This window comes from Neofelis nebulosa, chromosome 4 (genome assembly GCF_028018385.1).
Source record: "Neofelis nebulosa isolate mNeoNeb1 chromosome 4, mNeoNeb1.pri, whole genome shotgun sequence".
Classification (NCBI taxonomy): domain Eukaryota; kingdom Metazoa; phylum Chordata; class Mammalia; order Carnivora; family Felidae; genus Neofelis; species Neofelis nebulosa.
In genome coordinates this window covers 43,615,794-43,633,237 of record NC_080785.1, presented here as the reverse complement: position 1 = coordinate 43,633,237, position 17,444 = coordinate 43,615,794, and the positions used below count along the sequence as shown (strand labels likewise).

The following is a 17,444-nucleotide window of genomic DNA, read 5'->3' as shown; positions in this document are numbered from 1 at the left end:
TCTAGAGAAGGAAGAAAAAATGTCAAGACTTGGAGATGTCTGAATGCTTGCTTTTTGCACTGAATGCTTGTTTGAAAAGTGTGGGGTTTTTTGTTTTTGTTGTTTTAATGTTTATTTATTTTGAGAGAGAGAGAGAGAAAGACAGAAAGGGAGGGGCAGAAAGAGAAGGAGGGACAGAATCCCAAGCAGGTTCCACATTGTCAGCACAGAGCCGAATGTGGGTCTCAATCCCACAACCTAGAGATCATGGCCTGAGCTAAATCAAGAGTCATATGCTTAATCAACTGAGCCACCCAGGTGCCCAGAAAAGTGTTTTGGGTTTTTTTTTTTTTTTTTTTTTTTTTTATTGTAGCAGCTCTCTGTGGTCACAAGATCAAGATAACGCTTGGAAAGAAAAGCAGTAAAAGCTCCTGATCCAAAAACACACAGCTGGTTTCTTCATTCCTGTTTAGCTCTACTGAGGGGATCTACTAATAATTGAAAATAATAAATAATAATATAGAACATAATAATTATCTAACATATTGGATCGATAGCATAGTAGAATAATAATTAAAAATAATAATTGATCATTGAAAACCAGCTGAGGAAACATTAGGAGAGACGAGGTAGAAAAAGCATTGTATCAAACAGATAGCTGAATTCTAAAATGCTGTAGGTTAGGGGCACCTGGGTGGCTCAGTTGGTTAAGTGCCTGACTCTCGGTTTTAGCTCAGGTCCTGATCTCACAGTTTGTGAATTCAAACCCTGCACTGGGCTCAGCACTAATGGTGCGGAGTCTGCTTGGGATTCTCTGTCTCTCACTCTCTCTCTCTCTCTCTCTCTCTCTGTCCCCCTGCCCCTTCCTCTCTATCTTTCTCAAAAATAAATAAACAAGCCAAAACAAACAAACAAATAAATAAAATGTTGTAGGTTAAAAGTCTAAAACCAAATTTAAAAGTCACTTTATTATGGGGGTGCCTGGGTGACTCAGTCAGTTAAGCGTCTGACTCTTGGTTTTGGCTCAGGTCATGATCATGCGGTTTTGTGATCCAAGCCCCGAGTTGGGTTCTGCACTGGCAGCCGGAAGCCTGCTGGGGATTCTCTCTCCCTCTCTCTCTCCCCCTCCCCCACTTGTGCTGTCTCTGTCTCTCTCAAAATAAATACATAAACTTAAAGAAAGAAATTTAAAAGTCACTATATTATGCAGGATTTAACAAATTTCCCAAGCTAGCCAAATAATTTTGGAAATACTAATTCAGTTCAACAATACTTATTGATAACTCCATTGGATTGCTGTGTTTGATGCCTTGAAGATAAAGATAAAGAAGTGACACTTTCTTTCCTCAAGCATTGGTGCAGAGAGCAGTCAACACCCCAAAAATGCAAGGCACGGTGCATTTAGTTATGTGAATATAAAACAAAAGAAAAAGAAAAACACAAAAAAATAAGCAGAACTAAATCAAAAGACGGAATTAGGGGAATAAATTATTTTGTCTGTAGTCAGGAAAAGCTTGCCAGGATCCTGGCTAGATTTTGATGGATGAGTGATTTTCTGCACGGGTAAAATGGTAGGGATTGGGTGGGGGAAGAGTACTGTGGAGAAACAGAGCAAGGTGAGCAAAGCCTGGTGCAGAAGGAAAACAATTCATGTTCTGGATTTGCTAGAAGGAAGAGTGTGGAAGGGAGATGGTGGTAGGGATATGAGAAAACGTTTGAGGGGGTGACAGTGAGGAGGAGAAGTTGGCTGGGGGTTACTGTACTAGTTCTAATGGAAGATAAGGAACAGTTAGACTAAGCTGGTCTCAGTAGCAATGAAGAGAAAAGAGAGCAGATTTATTGGAGAGACAATTAGGAATTGATAGTGACAGGACTTGGAAGTAACTGTGAGACTGAGGGAGAAAGGGAGACACTTGAAGGCTGCATCAGAGGTCTTGGGTGCAGGTGACTGGAAGGAAGATGGCTGCTGAGACGGTCTGTGGATGACCGTGAGCCTGAGGACCAGGTCTTGCAGAAGAGAGGCCAGGAATAGGTGAGGAGTCCATCTAGAAGGGGCTAGGTTTGATGCAGTGGCTGAGAGCTTACAGCTGTTCTCTGCCATTAAAATATTTCCTGAAAAATGAAAAAAGGGAGTCCACAGTGGTGGCAGACTTTAAGGTGGCTCCCATGACCTCCAACCCACAGTGTTCATACCTGTATAATCCCTTCCCTTTGAGCGGGGGCAGGACCTGTGACTTGCTTCCAACCAGTAGAATATGGCAGAGGTGATGGATATCACTCCCATGACTATGTTATTTTATAAAAGACCGTCTTGCTAATGGAGTCTATGGCTGGAGATTCTCCTTGCTGGCCCAATGGAGTAAGTGGCCATGTGGAGGGATCACAGGCATCCTTGTCTAGGAGTTGAGAATGCCCTCCCTCTGACAGCCAGCAAGAACCCAGGTCCCTCAGTTCTACGGCTGCAACGAAATGAATTCTGCCCCAACAACTTGAATGAACTTAGAAGTGGATTCTTTCCTAGTCAAGCATTCAGATGAAAATATAGCCCAGTCAGTGTCCTGATTGCAGGGTTGTGAGACCCCAAGCAGAAAGCCCAACTCGGCCATGCCCAGCTTCCTTCACAAATTTACGTGTCACCCTTGCACAGGGACCATGCTAATCTTCTGTGTATCGTTCCAATTTTAGTACATGTGCTGCTGAGGCAAGCATAGCCGTGCCAGCCTCTTGACCCATGGAAACTGTGAACTAGAATATGTGTGCTGTTTTAATCCACTGACTTGGGGGTAATCTGCTACGGTAGCCATGGGAAACTAATATAGTCACACTGTGGGAAGGACCCAGAGGGGTTTTGAGGACTTGGAGGAAACAAGGGAAAAGGGAAAAAATAGAAGCAGGTCAAGGAGGCCACTGCTGAGCTGACGGAAGAAGGTTGGCTCAGGGCACTGCCCAGTTTGGGGCCCATGGGGAGCCACACACAGGCTCACATTTCAGCTGGTCTACCTCTGGGGACCTTGAGCTTCTCACAAAATGAAGACCATCTCATATTGTCCCTCAAATTTGTGCAGGTGGGGAAGGGGTCCCAAATGCCGACATGCCCTGTGGGGTGGCATGTCTGCCTCCCAGAGGAGATGCTATCCCACGGCAGAGACGAAAACCAGGCCCTGGGGCAGCATAAACCACTCGGCCGGAGGCAGGCCACACCTGCTTCTGTTCTGCATAGCAGACACAGGCCACTGGCTCTCCTCTGCTTCCAGGAAGCCCTCCCTGTTGTCTTACAGAGCTGTGTCGTTCATGGGTCTACAAGGAGAGAAAACTTTTCTATTCCTCCCTTGTCTTTCCCCCTTCTTGTACTCAGAACTCATACTACTTTCAACTATTCAGATATAATTCAGTACTATTTTAGGTAAAATTTTAAGGGGAACCGAATCATATTTATACCCAGAAATACACCCCCCACACACCCCCACACACACCGACAGAGAATGCGAATGTGCATTACAGAATAACTGGGTCCTGTCTGTAAGTTCTTGTGTGAAAGATAATCATTACTTAAGGTAATTTGCTTAAAACCCTGCTTTGATTGCCTGTTATTACGTGAAAGCCTGGTAAGGAACCCAAGATTTGCTCAGAAATGTAAAATGCAGAAGGTCCAAATCTTAGTGACTGACAGCCACTAGCAACACTTACGGAAGCAAAAGAGCTCTGTCTCAGTAGCAATGAAGAGAAAAGCTCCTGAGAGCTTACATAAGAGGTTAAATAAGAGTAAAAGCTCCTGTTTCGGGGAAGGAAATAAGGAGGAACTTATAATACTTATAATATGGCAGGCCCTCTGCCAAGCACCCAGTGCACTTTATCTCATGCAATCCTCACAATGACAACATGATAGAATAAATATTATCATCTGCAGTTGAAGGAGAGAAGGAGAAACTTGGGCTTGGGCAGGTCAGAGTGAGTGCCCAGCTGGACAGCTCCAAACTGAAGCCTCTCTCCACCACACTGGAAGACAGCAGGGCCAACAAGACTCCGACTGTGTTCATTCTTCTCTTTCCCAACTTCAATACACAAATCCTGAAGATAGAGTCAAAACCCCCATGGCCACAAGAAAACTTTCCTTGGTTTTTGAAAGATCAGAGACTGTGCAGCAAGCAGTGTGCACGCACACTGAGAACCAGCTATGCCTGCAGCCCAGCACCTTCAGGAGTGCCCACCAATACAGAACCTCCCCCAACAAGACACGGGCCCTGTGCTAGTGGAGATGGAGGCCGAAGTTGGGTCTGTCTCGTTCACCACGGCAAACTCAGTGCTGAGCACAGGCAATGTTTGTTAAACAACTGAATGAGTAAATGGATGGATAGATACATAAATGGATGGATGGATAGACAGACAGGTGGACAGAAGGAAAGGAATTGATTAATGGATGGAATGGATGTAAAAAAAAAACCCAACTCAAGAGAGGGAGACAAACAAGTTTAGCTCATTCATTCATTCATTCATTCTGAGAGAGAGAGAGAAGGCATGAGTGGGGGAAAGAGAGAGAGAGAGAGAGAGAAAATCCCAAGCAGGCTCTGCACTGTCATTGCAGAGCCTGATATGGGGCTCAAACTCACGAACTGCAAGATCATGACCTGAGCTGACATCAGATGCTTAACTGACTAAGCCACCCAGGCACCCCAAGGTCAGCTCCTTTTAAATCACACTCTTCTTTTCTGGTCAGAGACCCCTGGGCATCCTAGACTTAAAAAGCAATGTCAGTAAGGAATGGTTTCCCCCGTTATTGTTACCACCTCTAGCCAAGATGAATTTTAAAAGTGAAAGTAGGGGTGCCTGGGTAGCTCAATCAGTTGAGCTTTCGACTCTTGATCTTGGCTCAAGTGATGACCTCGAGGTTTGTGGGATCAGGCCCTGAGTCGCTGTCAGCACAGAGCCTGTTTAGAATTTTCTCTCTCCCACTTTCTCTGCCCGTCCTCTGCTCACACATGCTCTGTCTCTCTCCCTCTCGCTCTCTCTCTCTCTCAAAATAAATAAATAAACTTAAAAAAAATAAAAGTGAAAGTAGACAAAGGATGTTTATTTTATTAAGCATTAGTCAAAGGGTTTTTTAAAAAAACCGCCCAACTGAAAGACAGACATCATTCCTGTCATGTTGAATTCCTCAGACAGGGAGGGCCTCACATACTTAGCCCCTGAATGCACATGTAGGGAGCTTGAGAAAAAGGCACATTTCAAGAGGTAAGCACAGAACCTTGCCATGGTCCTGCCTGAATACTAACAAATTAATAAATTAAGCCAAGCCAGGCCTGCAAAATGCCTAGCTAGACATCCAAATACCATGGCTCCGAGCCTCTCAGCCTTATCTGCATTCTTGAAGTTTAACCCAGGCCACTGGCAAGCTGGCTCCCAACAACTGATCTCGATACTGAGATAGCAAATGGGGTAATAACCCCAAGCCTGCTCCATGGATATGGAGTGTGCAGAGTGTGCAGTTCCAAGCATGAACATTTTCCTGCCCTCTTGCATGGAGCTGTGACCACGTCCTGCCACGTCTCCTGTCTACCAAATGCATCCCTCCGAGGCCAAAGAAGCTGGAAAACAGGGAAGCAGGGGACATCATTAGCGAAAAAGGTTTCTTTGTTGCGAAGTCCCTTTGGGTAGGGACGTCTGCCAAACTGGCCACATGAAGCTGGGGATCAGCCATGGTGCTCAAGAGGGAAGCAAACAACGATATACAAAATTTTTTCCACTAGTCTTGATCCTTAGAGAAATCTCTTTCCAGATGTGGTTTTTCATCAGCTTCCTACTGAGAGACCTCAAGGCGCCTAAGCCACCTTCTGTACCATATGGATTGTCTAATACAAACAGTGTCTAATGATAGCAACTCTCAGTTATCCAGAAGCTATTAATTTAGCGTGTGGGTTAGCCAGAACCTCAGCTTCCTCTTCCCCTCCGCGGCTTGCCTGGTTTGCACTGCCCTCCAGCTGCTCCCCAGAGGTGCCCCACGCAAGGCTCAGTAGGCTGACTTTCTGTTGGCATCTGTGGGATTCTAAAAACTCAATGTCAGAACAGATCTTATCCCATTATCCATTCAAATCCTTTCATTTTCCAGATGAGAAAAATGAGGCACAGACGAGGGAAGTTAGTGGCTGAACTGGATCTCTTAATTTTTTAGTGTTTCTTTATTTATTTTGAGAGGGAGGGAGGGAGGAAGGAAAGGGGAGAGAGAGAGAGAGAGAGAGAGAGAGAGAGAGAGAGAGAGAGAGAGAAAGAGAGAATCCCAAGCAGGCTCCATGATGTCAGCACAGAGCCCACCTCAGGGCTCGATCCCACAAACCTTGAGGTCATGACCTGAGCTGAAATTAAGAGTCACACACTCAACTGACTGGGCCACCCAGGTGCCCCTGAACGAGATTTATAGTTCCCCATCATGCCTAGCTCCAGCTGAAAACATAATTGGGGTAAGAAAGGTGAAAACAGTGGTAACCAGGAAGTTTGGGGACTCATGTCTTCTTCATTCATCTATTCTTCACCCATTATCTCCCCACTTCCTATGTCAAGTTGAAAGATACAGGCCTGGGATGAGAATAGAAAATAGATTTCGTCTTGCAGAGCAAAGCTGATCAGTTGTCAGTGACTGCTTGGAGAGCTGTATGGAGAAAGACATGGAATGGTCAGTGATGTCCTTCTTGGACAAAGGAGTGGAGAAGTACCAATAGCCACTGACTTGGACATGAAGACCACCGTAATCTGGTCTCATTTTACTCGTCTAACCTCATTTCTCCCATCTCCCAAACAAGGTCCTCTCCTGGGGTCAGAATCTGGCTCCACCTTCCCACTGAACCACATCTGTGTCTTCCCTGTGTCTGTTTTTTTTTTTTCTTTTGTGTTCTCCTGCTCATGATTCTCTCCATTCATCGAATCAAATCACAACACCCATTTCTCTGCAGAGACTTCCCGACTACCACAGCCCACACAGAAATCATCCGCATTGTGACAGACCACCCAACTTAGCGTTTAATTACAGTCTTGCTCTGGGTTAGTTCCTTTGTGCCAGTCTTTTCTCCCCAACTAGGTACCCCCAAGAATAGGGGGGGATGCAGTAAGTTTTCAATCATTGACATTAGAATCAATGTGAATAGCATGTATAGTTTTAGTTTTCAAATGTACGTGTGTATCTTATGACAGTGAGACAAAAAGCAGGATTTGGGGACCTCCTCTCCGTTTCTTCTTTCCTTCTCATTCATTCAACCATGACCTCCTTCTAAACTCAATCATAGTGACATTCAAACAAAAGCAACATTTTCTAAAACTCAAACCCAGTGCACGCCTAAGCAAATTAGTTTGATATAAATTCTTGGCATTTTAATAAGTCAAGGGGAGAGATTATTAAGCCTTCCAAGTACAGTCTTTACTCAAGCTAAGCAGATGTTAACTGTCATTTATTCTAGGATTTAGTCCTCAGAACTTAGCAAGGAAGTCAGATATAGATAATATCCCTAAAACATTTTTGCTTTAGGTCTTTATCCAAAAATGTTGATAATTTCTTCCCCTTAGCAAAACCCACACATTTTTCTTAACAAAAAAAGAAAACACGACAATTATCACCATATTATTTTGCATAAAAATAATACTAAATTGATGGATCATTTATATAGTGGCCATCTCTAAGAAACTCAGGAATTTGTGTGAGAGGTTTGGGACAGGAAAAATAAAAATTCAGGATCTTTTACTATCTATTAAGGTCTTCTCATGTATTTTTCTAATTTCTTTTCAGGTTAAAACATTCATGTTTCCCACTAGAACTGGTTGGTAGATAACTGAAGTCCCTTCCTCTCCACTGCCCACCAACATTCCTTCATTTTCCATTTTGAGTGAAAATGTCAACAGAACCTTTAAGCTGTTTTCCTGGACATGACCTATGCTCCTCGAAATAAGTAGGAAGCTCCCTTCAAACAAACCATGGTAAATCACCCAGCATCTCCACTGCCCTGGGCTTGGGTAGGTTTCTCATGTAAACTCAGCTTTTTAGGGTTCAAAAATCTTAGCTTATTTTAGAGAGAGAGAGCAAGTGAGGGAGAGGGATAGAGAGGGAGAGAGAGAATTTTTTAAGTTTATTTATTTATTTTGAGAGAGAGTGAGCAAGCATGTGCAAGTGAGCGGGGGAGGGGCAGGCAGAGAGAATCCCAGGTAGGCTCTGCACTGTCAATAGAGTCCAGTGAGATACTCGAACTCATGAACCATGAGATTATGACCTGAGCTGAAGTCGTATGTGTAACCACCTGAGACACATAGGCACCTCAGAGAGAGAAACTTAAGCAGGCTCCACGCTCACCACGGAGCCCAGTGTGCGTTCGATCCCACGACCCTGGGATCATGACCTGGGCCGAAATCAAGAGTCGGACACTGAATTGCCTGACCCACCCAGGTGTCCCTCAAAATCTTAGTTTTGAGTGATGGGCCGGTTCAGCCTGTCCACGTCATGAACAGCCGGGGAGAACAAAGGAAGGCCTCTCACACTGGGCCAGAACTGAGAAGCCTGATGGAGGACTTGTCTGCACACACCCACCACCCACAGCCCAGGGACACACGAGGGACCCAGGCTCCCTGGATGTGGTGGGGTCAGGGCATTTGAGGAAAAGGCCAAGAAGTCAGGACTCTGATCCCACCTTGCCCCAAAGTCAGAGCTCCTATGCTTTAGTCTACACTGTGGTACACGCCCAAGTTCTGAGTGACTGGATTACATTAAAAGATCCTTCTGCTTTTAAAGATGGGGCAACTACTGACCTAATGAATGCCTCATTGCCTTAGAATTCCAGGGTACCCAAGGTACTGAAAGCACCTTTTAACCTTGGGAGCAGTAAGATATGGAAGATATAGAAACTAGGAACAAAGATTATCTGTGTCACTTTTTCTCCAAAAGATTAAAAACAAAAAAAGTACGAGGGTAAAACTTTAACGAACATTTGCTGAGAAGTCTGTTTAACAACATAGTCTTACAGATTTTTGTGTTCCAGAGTCTGATAATTTCAGAGACATTTTTGGAATCAGTGGAAACTTCTTATCATACCAGGTAAGAGCATTGAAAACAAATAAAAGTCAAAGCACAAAAACCTTTCCTAGCCACCATCACCATCATCTCACTTCTAAAAAGGGAATATTTAGCACCAAAGACATGAGGAGGACGTAAAATCAGAAAAGAGGACAGTCCTTGAAATGAAAGAGATTTAGTTCCCTGAAAAGTGCAGCACATGGTCCCTTTCTTGCCATGGTCAGGTGGAAATGCCATCAGGGCCCGGTCCCTGGAACCTATCCTTCTAGGGTGGTGGGAGATTCACAGAGGAGGGAGAAGACCTGGGTCACAGAGGCCCACGTGTGTTTCCCAGACCCTTCTCCCTCTCCTGTGACTGGCTGGAGGGTCTCTGAGTGTCTGAATGTCTGGAGCCTTGCTCGCTCATTCTGTCAAGTCTGGCCGGAGTCTGGGAGCCAGCGTGGCAGTGTTTGTGGAGCCAAAGTGGAGATTAAGTCATGTTTTAGAGGTGACCTCTGTCCACCCTTTCTGCAGTCATCCCCTCCCCTCTGGGCCTCACTCCCCAGCAACTCCCCACCTAGATGCTTTTGTCCTAGATGAGCCCCTCCCTGCTAACACAAGACCCAACACGGTCTGGTCCGCACACCCACCATCACCTTCCGACCCCCCACCCACCCCCACGGTTGCCTTCTCCTCAAATGGACCTGGTCTTTGTTGTTGTAATTAGGTTATCTCTGCCTTAGGGACCTAAGGGACAGTCCCCAGCAGCTCTGGCTGGAAAGGCAGGTCGCATAATCCCTGTTATCAAGAGGCTTGTCATTTAGCATGTAGATCAACTAATTCTTTCGATACCAGGGGAGCAATTGTGCATCTTAATATTGATTTTTTTTGAGATACAATCGCCTACATTCCTGAGTCAGACTCACTTACTGAAGCTAAAAGGTTCCACTTACTATATTATGAAACTACCCCCACCCCCATCACACACTCCATCCCAATTTAATGTTACAAAATTGGACAAATCTGAAGGGCTTTGTGTTTTTCCACTTGGTCCAATTTCAGAATGAGCATCCAATCAGAAAAAATAATCCTGGTTCTTCTAAGACAACACGTGTTTGTCTTTGGGGTGGGGGGGGCATATTCTGCCATTCCTCGCTGCCCACCCAACTGGCACACACTTCCTGTGCTCCCCAAACTTTGCAGTGCAGTGATGTTGGGCCCTTAATTTAATGAAGCCAGCTTATCAGATTTCTATGTTTCATGATGAATTGGGAAGCTGGGCTTTCAAATTAAGCTGGGGGCATTTTCTTATTAAATACCCTTCCAGGGCAGTGAGAGGCAGAGAAAGAAAAATCTGAGCTACCGCCTCAAGAAAAAGTGCTACCTCCTCAAAGGCCAAAGATGCACTCAGATTTGGGACAGGCAGAGTTGTAGATTCCATATTATGAAAGAGTATGAGGCAAAGCAAGTAGCAGCCAAGAGCAATATAAAATTTGTTCTATCCAGAAAGTTCAATGTCCCTGAACACAAGGGTGCCTGCTGCAATAGAGCACATCATCACCATTGGAATCCCAATCAACGACGACTCTTTCCACCACTTACTAAGGATCAGCCATGGGTTTGGCACTGTGTTGCAGAGTGTGCTGTATCTTTTACGCACATGGTCCCACTTCATCCTCACAGCAAGCTTGTGAGGTGTGTTCTATTAATCATTCCCATCTTACAGATAAAACTACCGAGGCCAGGAAAGTTTATGCGAGTTGCTCAAATTCCTGAAACCAACAAGTAGCAGAGGCAGTTTCCAACCCAAGGCTGCCCAACTCCTAAACTTGTAGGCCTACTACAAAACTGCTCTTCATGTTCTGCGAGTTACTAAGGGGTGCCTTCATTTATTCCACTAGCTGTGCGTTCATTTGGAGATGATTGCTCATCTTCCAGGTCCTAGGCGCCAAGGAGAGAAAAGAACATACAGTGCAGGACAGGAGACAGAGAAACGTAAACAAATACTGTACCATCAAATAAAGTGATGCCTTTCTTCCATCGGGAGGGACTTTGGAGAGGGTCTTAAAGATTTCATAGGAGATTTTAGAGTATATGTTGTTTTCTTTTGAAATTCCATGTAAATGATTAGATGCTTAAGAGAGAATGGGGAAAGAACTGAGCTAAAAGAGTCTCATAAGTCCGTTCAGTACACAAGCGAATGTGGTCATGTTACTTCCCTTTGTATTTATGTGAAATCTTCTATCTCGTGGGCTCTATGTGCATATTGATGTTTTACTGACTGCGAAGTGAAATTAAATCTTCAACCAGGAGAGCAAATGTAGCAGACTTCAAAAAAATTCTCAGCAGAGATCTGCATTGTACTGGGGACAAGATATTAACATATGACTTCTTTGTAGTTACTCTGTGCTTAAGGAAGGAAGAGTTATATTTACTTTTTTAAAGTGTATTTATTTTGAGAGAGATTGAGAGAGAGAGACAGACAGACAGAGTCAGAGAGAGGGAGGGAGAGAATCTGTCAGTGCAGAGCCCAACGCAGGGCTCAATCTCACAAACTGAGAGATCACAACCTGAGCCGAAATCAAGAGTCAAAGGCTTAATCCATTGAGCCACCCAGACACCCAAGTTATTTACTTTTTGTTGTGTAATCATAATGGAGGTGCTCAAGAAATGTTTGTTAAAATAGAAAATTGAATGCATGAATTAATTTTAATGCCTGTACAACTTCTCCTAGAAACAAATGCTATACCCATTGTAGTGTGGGTACATACTATGACCATATCATACTTTCTGGAACACTCCTGATTTGAAATATTCTCTTGTCGTCACCATCAAAATGGCCATTTTAATATTTGAGCATCATCTATCAGCTTACTTCTTGTGCCCCAAAACAATTACCAAGATTATTTGTCAGAATCATGTGTCTCATTGCTCTTTTTGGGAAACAAGGTTGCCACAATAACAGATAAACTATGTTCTTGAATGAGAAGGTAGACACCATTAGGAGGTGTGAAAATGAAGAGCCATAAGTACAATCCATCAATTTGGGTTCTAAGAGTTTTTGGTGTTCTCATTAAGTAAAAAGAATACATATTAAAATCTATTCATTTATTAGCAAACACTATCAAATGTTCTGAGAATACTGAACATGTGTTACGTAAAGTTTTGGTGAGAATCTGATGGAAAATACTTGACTTGTCAGCCTTGTTGATCACTACATTTATATTTGTCGAACATGAATTCTGTTATTTTAGAGGCTTAAATGTTAAAGCACAATATAGTAGTAGTAAGGGAGAACTCCAGGCCTATACCAGACATTTGTCATATTCTTACCGGCCCATCAACTTTGAAATGACCTCCCGTTACTAACTGAAATACCTATGTTTCCCAGTATAGAAGTTAGAACTGAAGTGACTTAGCCTTTTTGCAGCTAGAATACAGCATGTGACCCAAGTGCCCACCAATCAGGGACATTTGGGAGAGACTTCCTTCCAAAAGATCCTGTTGCAGAAATGGCTTCAAAATAGGTGGAAGAAGCTGGTGCAGTAAAAGTGAATCTCAGACACTTAGTGCTTGGCAGTGGCAGAGTCAGTGACTTCCTGGCAGGCCATTCTGTCTGCAGGGTTTGGGTATTGCTTCTGGAAGGTGGGTTTCCAGCTCCTTCCTCTAGCCTTCCCCCCCAGGTTCTGTGAGTTTCCTCATATCCTTCAATAAATCCTTCTTCTGCTGAAACGTGTTCAATGAACACATTGCTTCGCAAGTAGGACCAGGGACTGTTACAAAAGATGACATCTGATCATGAAAATAATCTTGACATTCACAGTGAGTACATCATCTGGGAAGTCCAGGCTGATCTCTGAGTGTGTCTGTGTGTGCCTGAACAATGGAGTAGGAAGTCAAACTAGTTTAATCAGACAGAAATCCTAGCATCTGTTTGTTGGAATATGATTATGGGGGTTTTTGTTGTTGTTGTCGTTGTTGCTGAATATATTACTATTACTTACTCAAACTGCTTAGAAGATAGTCCTGAGTTTCCTGTTAATTACAAAAACATTGATTCGGAATAAGCAAACGGTTATACATCTGTAAAACCTTTGTATGAGTTTGCTTGGGCTGCTATAACAATATACCCCAGTCGGGGTGGCTTAGACAACAGAAATTTATTTTCTCACAGTTTTGGAGGCCAGAAGTCCAAGATCAAGCCCAAGATTAGGAGTCACCAGGTTTAGTTTCTTCTGAGGCTTCTCTCATCAGCTTGAAGACGGCCTCCATCTCTGTGTCCTCGCATGGTGTGTCCCCTGTGCACATGTGTGCTAATCTCTTGCAATAAGGACAGCAGCCATATTGGATCAGCGCCCATACATATGAACTCATTTTACCTTAATTACCTCTTTAATGGCCCTATCTCCAAATACAGTCACATCCTGAAGCTCTGGTTGTTAGGATTTAAGCATACGAATTTGTGGGGGAAGAGGACACATTTCAGCTCATCGCACTTATGTTCATCTAAATTGTTTAAATCTAAGGCTGATTTGGGGAAGCTAATTCAAAAAGGTACCACTACAGGGGCGCCTGGGTGGCGCAGTCGGTTAAGCGTCCGACTTCAGCCAGGTCACGATCTCACGGTCGTGAGTTCGAGCCCCGCGTCAGGCTCTGGGCTGATGGCTCAGAGCCTGGAGCCTGTTTCCGATTCTGTGTCTCCCTCTCTCTCTGTCCCTCCCCCGTTCATGCTCTGTCTCTCTCTGTCCCAAAAATAAATAAACGTTGAAAAAAAAAATTAAAAAAAAAAAAAGGTACCACTACTTCTGTTTAGTTTAACATATATATTTATAGTAGAATAATACGTTAGTTATTACATAAAAACTCCATTTTAGAAAGCAAGGTTAGACCTCTGTTTCCCCAAACCCTCCCCCCTCCATCCTTCAAAGTTTACTTTTTAAAAAATTAAAGTAAAAATGTCTAAACAGCATTTAAAATCTGATCTTTTCCACAGAGTTGTCCTCACTCTTCAATCCCCCACTAAAATCCTACTTTTACACAAGGTCTCCCCTGATCTCCCCCAGCTGGAGGAGCTCTCTTCAGGACTCTGAGAGTACCAATTAAAAGGCAGAGATTGGTGGAATGGACAAAAATTATAATGTAATTAGGTGCTGTCTTATAAGAGAGATACTCTCGATTCAAAGACACAGATAGTTTGAATGTGAAAGATGGAAAAAATTTAAGCAAAAGAGAACTGGAGTGGATATCCTAATATCAGACAAAATGGACTTTAATACAAAATTGTCACGAGAGACAAAGAAGGACATTTCGCAATGATAAAAGGATAAATCCATCAAGAAGACAGTTACAAACATTTAGGCACTTAACCATGGAAGCCAAATTATATGAAGTAAAAACTATCAAAACTGAAGAAGAAATAGACAATTCAACAATAATAGTTGAAGACTTTGATACCCTGCTTTCAATTAAGAATAGAAAAACTACACAGGAGACCAATAACAAACAGAAGAGTTGAACAACATTACAAACCAAATGGACTTAACGGACATCTATAGAACCCTCAAACCATTAACCACAGACTATACATTTCTTCTCAATGTAAATAGAAAATTCTCCATGAGACATCATACATTAGGCCATAAAGTAAGTCTCAATAAATTTTAAATGACTGAACCACACAAACTATGTTTTCTCATCTAATGGAATGAAAATATAAAGGAATAACAGGAGGACTTTGGGGAATTAAAAAATATGTGGAAATTAACACACTCCTCAATAACCAATGAGTCAAAGAAGAAAGTACAACAGAAATTGGAAGATATTTCAGTTAGTAGTGTATTTAGGGCTGCTCTTCCAAAACTAAGCTATTGTGCTAGAAAACTGCCCATTGTATTCATCAAAAGAAAAATCCAGTAGAATGTTACTTGCCGATCGTCTGGCAATATGCGAAAATCATGAATGAATCAGAATTTCTGTCCTAACAAATCCCTCTGGTTCTGCTTTGAATCATCCTGTGTCCATTTCTTTCATTAATGGATGGAGAAGAAATGCCATGAATGAGAAGTGCATCTTGCACTTTGAGAATGATTATAACACCCTTAATATTTACTCCCTAGAAGCTGTCAGAAAAAAAAAGTTTGGCATTAAATACAACCTAATATTCACAATGAAGAAGAGCAATTACCTATAATCCTATTTTCGTATCTATTATAAAGGCTACCTTTGTGTCTTCTCCAAGACAATCTGCATTTATTAATGCTGTGACCAGACACGTGTAAGCAACAGTATGAGTTTACTTTACAGTAAACTCATTTTACTTTACTTTACAGTTTACTTGACAGGAGGGTTTGGCCTTCACAGTTGCATTCTACGCTAGGAATCCAGTCTCCTCCAGCTCTAGTAAGAGCTGGATAAATTCCGGGCCTTTCCTAAAATAACAATGATTACTCTTCACAAAAGAATCACCAACAAAGACTACCCTTGAGAAGATTCAGATTGTCTTCCCCACGGTGCACATATAGCAATGCTCCGCTTTTTAGACCTGATATAGTGACACTACAGATGAATATTTTGGTTAATTAGTACAGGTTTATCAAATTCTTTGATAATCTTGGATGGAAAAGTAAAGCAACTCAAAGATTCAGTCCAGACTAAATAGTGTAGCCTAATAGATCAAAAGCCTGCAAGAAACCAAGCTGTGGAAAAGTAATAATGTAAATAAAAATGTGATTTCAATCCCTGCTTGGCGACTGTCCTCGCTCTGGCCACGAAGGCTCAGTGCCATCAGATGCATTAATGCTGAGACACTGGTCACTCCGCGGGGAGGGGGAGATGGTGAAAGCTTTTTTGCCTGTAGATTGAGGGGAACTGCTTATAAGCCTGAAATGCATTTGGCTTATGCATCAGACATCAGTTACTGAAGAAGCAGAGGCGATGAACTTCCTTTAGCATTGACCTGACCTGAGGGGATAAAGGCATGCCAACGTGCTGAGTTACTTCAACAATGCAGAGACATCCAATGTCAAAATGCCACAGGGCTGTGCGGTGTTCCAAAGCTGGAACCGGGTTTCCATGAGACTATTTTAAGGTGGTGGGATTTCTGAAGTGTCTGCAGAGGTGCAGCCCTCCCCTCCCCTGCACCCCCACCACTCTCATTGTTGGAAGAGCAGAGTAAACCTTTGTCCTAGGAAACAATGACGGACGATCCCCAAAGCCCAATGCATATAAACAGTGCTAGCTTCACATGGTGGTCTGGAGACCGAGCAAGGTATAGGAGGTAATGAAGAAGACATTTGCAAGGAATTTCTGTTCTCCTGTTCTCTCTTTCTATCCTCCTAAGCCATTTTCAACTGCTGACCCCCCAGCAGGGTTTAGGACTTTGGCTGGAGAACAGCATAGGAATGAGCATCTGAAATCTAGGATTTGAAGCCCTTTGTTCAGAGTTGGAAATCTTCCTGGAGCAGGGAACCTTAATAGCATAGATTAAGAGCTAGGGCATTGGAGTCTGACATCCTGGTTTCAGATTCTCATCTGTCACTTAATAGCTGTGCAAACTTGTGAAAGGTGCTTACCTCCTCTGAGTCTCATTCCCTCATCTGTCTACGAAGGGGACTTAATAGTAATATCCACCAGAATAAATTAGGACCTGCAAGTACTGGGAAACCTGAGATAACAGTGGTTTTAATGAGATAGAAGTCTATCTCTCTCATGTAACACGGCAGTCCAGGCCTGCTGTGGAGACTCCACACAATGAAGAAATCGGGTCTTCCATCGAGTTGCTCCACGATCTTCATGGTGGCTTCCATTCTAGTCCAAGATAGATGCTGCAGCCCCAGCCCTCACACTCATATTCCACGCAGAGCAAGCAGACAAAGAGAAAACAAGGGAATGGTCTTCCCCTCCAGGGACATGACCCTTAACTTTTTTTTGTCCTGAACTTAATCACAGGACCACACCTGGCTGCAAGAGAGCCTGGGAAATGTGGTCTTTATTCTGGATGGTCATGTGCCCCACTGCAATTGGGAAAGTCTGTTCCTGAGAGGAAAGAATAATAGTGGGGGATGCATAGGATTCTCTGCTCCCCAACCTATCAAGCTATTGTGAGGATTCAGATAATGCTGGTAAAGTGCTTTGCACAGAGACCAGGCCAAAGGAAGTGCCCCATGAATGGCTGGGACCGCTGCCATCCCTCATCCACTCAGAACACCAGCGTTTGGTCCTAGGTTGCCAGGAGGGAGCTGCAGCTGTGGGAAGGTGGGCAGAAGCAGGACATGTACAGATGCTATTTGCGGAGCATGGAAGGTGCACCGGGCTCTCGGGCAGCAGGGCCAGGAATGGGGTGAGGTGAGAGTGAGTGCCTCACCACGGGGGCAAAATTTAGGGGTGCCAAAGAATCAGCATTCAAGAAAAGTAATATTTTAATGCAGTGTTTTAAAAGTAACAT

General features: G+C 43.4%; 1 non-coding gene across 1 annotated transcript; it reads right to left on the bottom strand.

Annotated features, from left to right (window-relative positions):
* Positions 1 to 2,581: 2,581 nt before the first annotated feature.
* On the bottom strand, positions 2,582 to 2,688 carry LOC131511201 (U6 spliceosomal RNA). The gene has a single exon (XR_009261404.1). It is a non-coding gene; the product is annotated as a U6 spliceosomal RNA (small nuclear RNA).
* Between the last annotated feature and the right edge of the window lie 14,756 nt (positions 2,689 to 17,444).